Below are 6,003 nucleotides of genomic sequence, written 5' to 3'. Positions count from 1 at the left end.
GGGTAGTATTCGAGATCGAATCCACCTCAGTACATCCATACATGTAACGTGGTCAGACATGGCTCACATTCATGTAGACGGGGCATGACATTCAGTGGGTCCACCCTAGGGACACAGCTGGATCGTGCATCAACTCAATTGAGTTGATGGATGCAAGAATCCAAGCTTCTCTTGCACACCATTTACCACTTACATCTTATCATCCATAGAATGTGATTTTCCAGGTTTGCTTATCACTATGTATGTGCTAGGTGAGACCCATTGGACTATTATTTGTTATTCATTTTTCTTCTCTTCTTAGTTTCTCAAGAGTTGAATGAAGTTTGAACAAAATATTGATTTATTCTTGCAGATGGTGAAGTCCATCTAGCTATTAAATATAGATTGAATATTTTATATTTATATACATTTGTTGTCTAAGATAAAAAGTAATTTGTTTTTTGGCGCTTTTTAATTTTTGTCATTTTAAGCACAATAAAATCGATGCAGATTAAATCCAAGTCCAACAAATTGGATGTGGATTGTGGATGTAGCCGGATTTATTGATAAAACCTAACGTAATATTCCAATCTAATGGTCTATATGCATTACATAGACCAAATAGATTGACTGGCTTTGTCTGGATGATTGGATCACTTATCTGCCACCCATACCAATACACTGCTCAAAAGGTAGAGCACTCGTTGGGAAGTCCAGTCTGAACTGCAATTGAGTGAAGGGCAGTTCGGATTTTGTTATTTTGGTTTAGTTTAATACATCCTTCAAAAAAAAAAAAATCGAGGAAAGGGAAATCTTATATGTAAGATTTTGAGTTGGACCCCTTCCGGTTCAAAGTCAATTTGGATGAATTAGATGGGTTTAACAAGACATATTGGATTGAACCAAGCCAGTTCAAAATATTTATTAGATTGGATTGGATAAATTTATATTGGATTGGGTTGGATTAAGCTAATATGTGGTTCATTGATATAAGATAAGAATATATGTGTCAATGGACCAGGTTTGGATTGAAATCAATCTAAATAAAAAAAAAAAAAAATTTGAACAGATTGGATGGTTCGGACATTGAATTGGGCTGGACCGATTGGTCCAAAATGGTTCAAAATATTTATTGAATTGGAATTAACCTGGTCCATTTATAATGGACTCACATTGGATTGAATCAGATTGGACTAATTGAAAGCAGGATTTTATTCCAAGCATCCACTATGATGGTCAAATACCTTACCAATTGATCAATTTGGCACTATCATGGCTCATTTTACTCTATGGATTCGTTTGCTTATTAGATATAAAAGCCTCAACACCTTTACTGATATGGCATTGATGGGGATAAAAAGTAGTCTGCAGTGATATTTCTGTTTCAAAAATAAATGGTGTTTCAACTCAAAACATTGCACGTTGAAACACATGTGATGCCAAACAACATTATTTTGGTACTCGGCTGTTTTCGAACCACCATTAACTCAAACGGTTGGACCGACCCGGGAACTGGTGGCCAAAAGGGTTCGGTTCCAAATTGTTTTTTTAAACATTGCTCAACCTGATAATTTCGGGCGTGATTATTTATCAAGGTTAGAAGCACAATAAATGGTTGCTTCCTTTTGTGGTTGGAGACCCTTCGTTGCAGCTTTTGCTTCATTATTCTTGGGACCGAGATGGAACTCATCCGGAATCCTCTTGCACAGAGGCAAGGGGAAATAAATTCACGACTACTTGACTAATTCGTTGATTTCTTTATCTTTCTCTAAACTAGCTGCTTCATAGGTCAAAAGATGAAAAACTACATTTCCTATTCTAGAGCTATCTCTGTTCTCTGAAGCCGGGCGGCATTTTAGGTTTGGGCCAGCTTTTGTTTTTTGTTTTCGTTGTTTTCTTTTACTATGAAAAAAAAAAAAAACAAGTGAAAGAAAAATAAGAATGATGTATACTTGGAGATTAGTGAATTGCATTTGCATGTTAATTTCGATTAGCTAAACGTGAAGGCCGTGTAGTGGGCTGTGGAACTAATCATAGCATGTTTTTAAAATCGGATTGGACAGTCAGACCGGAAAAATCGGGAAGTGGTTAGGTAACCGGTTCCGTTTTACCCCAAAACTGTTAATTTGCCCAAAAATGTTGATTCAGTCAGCAAATCGCTGACCCGGGCGGTCAAACTGTTCATTGGATTTGGCTGCTTTTTATTTTGTAAGAACGAGCCATCCGTTCTACCTAAGAACCAGGACCCCTGACCAGTTCATTGTCTGATTCAGTTTTAAAAACCTTGAACGGTTGTGAGTCCCATGTATTTTATGATTGACGTGGGAGGGACATTATCATTGGTTTCATAGCCCACTATACAACTATTGTGTTTAGTTAATCTTATTTCTTTGCATGTGTCAAGACTGGATTTCCTTCAAACTTTGAGAAAATCTCTCATATGTATAAGTTAAATTTGAGTATGGAAAGATGTTCTCAATGTGTGATTAGATGTTTTTCGATGAGCCTTGGTGTGGATCAAATTTCTTTCTTCATGATTGTGCACACACGCTACCTGAAGCTCCAAAAGTTGCAGCTTTCATCAGTCGGTTTTCAAACAGTGGGATATTGAAAGGTTGCATCATCATCTCCCAGCAGAGATTGTAACATTAATCCAATCAATTTTGATACACTCACAGATGGATGATAATTTAGTCTGTCTCATGGAAAGTTTACTGTTTCATTTGCATTGAGAATAATTGTCGCAGCCATGGCTAGTCACACAAGTACTTACCTCCATCAGACAAATTGTTTTTACGGCATACATTGTGCACACAATATTCTACCCATGGTTGAGCTGTTATGGAAGCACAACATCCATATTGATACAAGTTGTCTGTTTTGTAATCATTCACAATCACTCCTTATTGTCATGTTGGGCGATTCAAACAATTTAGCTTGGGTCATGTTTGAATTTCAGAATTGATCATTTGCTAATTACAGATATACCAACACTTGTCTATTGTTGGTGACAGCGAGATCGTCCACTCAATTCTTTGATGGATGGCTATCTATTTCGAGGTGGAATTATTATGAAACAAATCTGGTATGCCCAAAATGCTCATTTATTTGATGGTGTTCAATTGCAATTGCAAGGCTGACACTAAATTTGATCGGTGCTCAAGTCTTTCGGATCCCATGTCTATTGTTGGTTTAAACCTGCTGTCATTTTTTTTTTTTAAGTGAACGTCGATTCTTCTTTTAAACATGGTATGGTGTGGGTTCTATTAGACTACTCATTCGGGATCATATTGGTACTTTTCTTCTTGCAAGAACTTTTCCTATTAAATGTGAAAGTTCCAGTTCCATCATAGCTGAAGCTTTGGCTCTTTATCATGGTCTACTTTTAGTCCAATAGCTTCAATTATCATATATATGTTATGATTTCCATCCACCGTGGCAGTTGATCCATATCATTACTGCCGGGAAGAGCCTTTTATCTAAGCTTCATTTTTGCTCAATCGGTGAATTGTGTGTGACGAACGGCAGATGTTGCTGCTCATTTAGTTGCCAGACGGGTTTATCTCTGTCTAGACTTTTTACTTAATCTACTATTCCAGGTTTTTTATGCAATACTGTTGAAATGGACTCTTCATCAAGCTAATGGAATTCCACCTACGGGCTTCTTTCAAAAAAATGTTTGTTAAGATGCTACATGAATTACGGGTGTTCACAGATTTATTGACTAACTGTAGAGAAATTTCTCAAACTGAACCTGTCCTTCGATTTTTTTTAGATTTTTTGAACCACAACCGAACTGAATCAATCTTTTAATCGATTCAATTCTCTGGTTTTTATGTAGCTATAGATAATGGCAAATTTCTTAAATGATTTAGCCAATTGATTAACTCTATCCTTACTGTTTATATATTGTCTTAAAGTACTCCTAAATTGTCTTACAATTGTCTAAAACCTTCTTAATATTTAACTTTCTGTCACATATGACATCACACGACTGATATATTTTCCAAAATTTGCTAAAACATCATTCCTGACAAATTGCCTAAATCTACTCCATCTTCCTCTTCCACTCTCTCTTTCTCTGTTTCCATCTCATTTTCCGTCTCCCGCATCATTTCGGTGACACCCACACAGTCAAACCCATTCAAATGTTGTTAGAGATCCTTGGTTGTATAGTTCACCCAAATAGAGGACAAGAAAGTGAAGAACTGGTTCGACACTCAGGCTGATGAAGCATATGCAGAGGCGTGGCATTGAAAGGTGGAAAATCTCCATTTCGACGGTCTCTCTTCTATCAAGTCGTAGGTCCATTTCGGCAGTTGTATGCTTTGAGGCCACCCAGGTTCAGGAGCAGCGGCAGCATATTTTCTCCTGCCGATTCCTCTGGAAGAACTACTGCAATGGCGGGTCCTGGGCAGCAGCACTAAGCTTGCACAAAGGAATACAGAACGAAAGCAGTAGAAGATGGAATTTACTATATCTTAACAATTCATAAAGCAGGGTGGGTTTACCAGCTTCCCCTCACCATAAGATTGCCTTTCACCTCCGTAGGAGATAAGACCACCGATTCTACAACCACCCTTCCATCATATGACAATGATGCAAAAATCCATGTCCACGAGAACTCCACGCAAGGCCATTATCACATGCTATGCAAGCTGTCCTAAGTTAAGTTGGTTGTGTATCTATGAATACCTCTGTAATCTTGGAAAAGAAATACGAATTCTATTTCTTTTCACTCATCTGATATTTTTGGCGATCAAAACAGAGCGGACATGGCGACAGATCTAAATTCAACCTATTACTTACATCCATCTGACAATTCGGGTGCTATACTCGTGTCGTCTCCTCTCAATGGTGACAATTGTTGGATTTTATTCTCATAGGAGATTAAATCCAATGAGTTGGATTGGCCAATTACATGAGAAATTGCACCTACACAATTGATTGAAAAATTAGTTTTTATTTTACAAAACCCAGTTTTGAACTTGTCCCACATTGAAAATTTACAAGATTTGTTTTCGGTATTTTTATAGGAGCTGATTTACACTCCTTAAAAATAGTAGAAGAGAGTATGGGGGTTTGATACCGCGCAACGCGTGTGTTGCTTTCCTAGCTCTGCACTAAATTGATAATTGGTGACTCATTGCTTGGGTCCACAACCTCAAGCTCTCTGACGTCGTCTCCCTCGTTACATCTTGCACAACCATGACTCACTACTCCAGCATGGACCAAAGTAGATTGAGCAATTTTAGGGTCCATCAATCCAACACCAGGTTCTCGACTTCTCATCTTCTGGTTTTGTACAACATGTAACAAGTTATTAAGGCTCTGTTTAAAAATGGATATAAATACAGATATGTACAATGCAAATATATACAAAATATAAGGTTGTGCACTCTTCATATTTTTATTTGTGCTCCTTCCAAATAGAACTTATAGGTTTTGCTTTATATCGATCAAGAGGGAAATTTTGATGAAATTAGAAGGCTTCTGCTTCAACTTTTAGGCCCACTTATTTGTTTTTTTAGATATAGGTTCAAAATAAACAACACAATCAAAACAAAGTGAGCTTCAAGTGATTTTTCTTTATATATAAGATTGGGGTGTTCTACTCGTACGAGTAGATTCCCGAGAGTAACCCATTTTCTATTAATTATATAAATATATAATAGTTATTATAAATATTGTTAATAACTAGATATTGAACCATTTGAATAGTTTTGACCGTTTTTTATTTTTTTTAATTTTTTTGTCAAAATGGTCTGATCATTCGGTCTTCGAATCAGTTTTAAAAACCATGATGTTATGTCATTCGAGTGTGTGACTCATATGACCCGAAAATGGAACCATTCTGGCCATTGGTTTTCGTGTTGACGGTCTGACTGCTCAATTTGAATGGACAGCCCATTCTAAAAACAAAAATTTAAAAAGAAAATGGCCAAAAACCATTGAATGGGTTAACGGGTTGATGGTTTGACCACTCGGGTCAATGAATCGTTGGCCAAATCAACAGTTTTTGGC

Source organism: Nelumbo lutea, chromosome 4 (assembly GCF_056320005.1).
Source record: "Nelumbo lutea isolate HS-2025 chromosome 4, American lotus-T2T, whole genome shotgun sequence".
NCBI lineage: Eukaryota > Viridiplantae > Streptophyta > Magnoliopsida > Proteales > Nelumbonaceae > Nelumbo > Nelumbo lutea.
Note: the sequence above shows the minus strand (reverse complement) of the source record.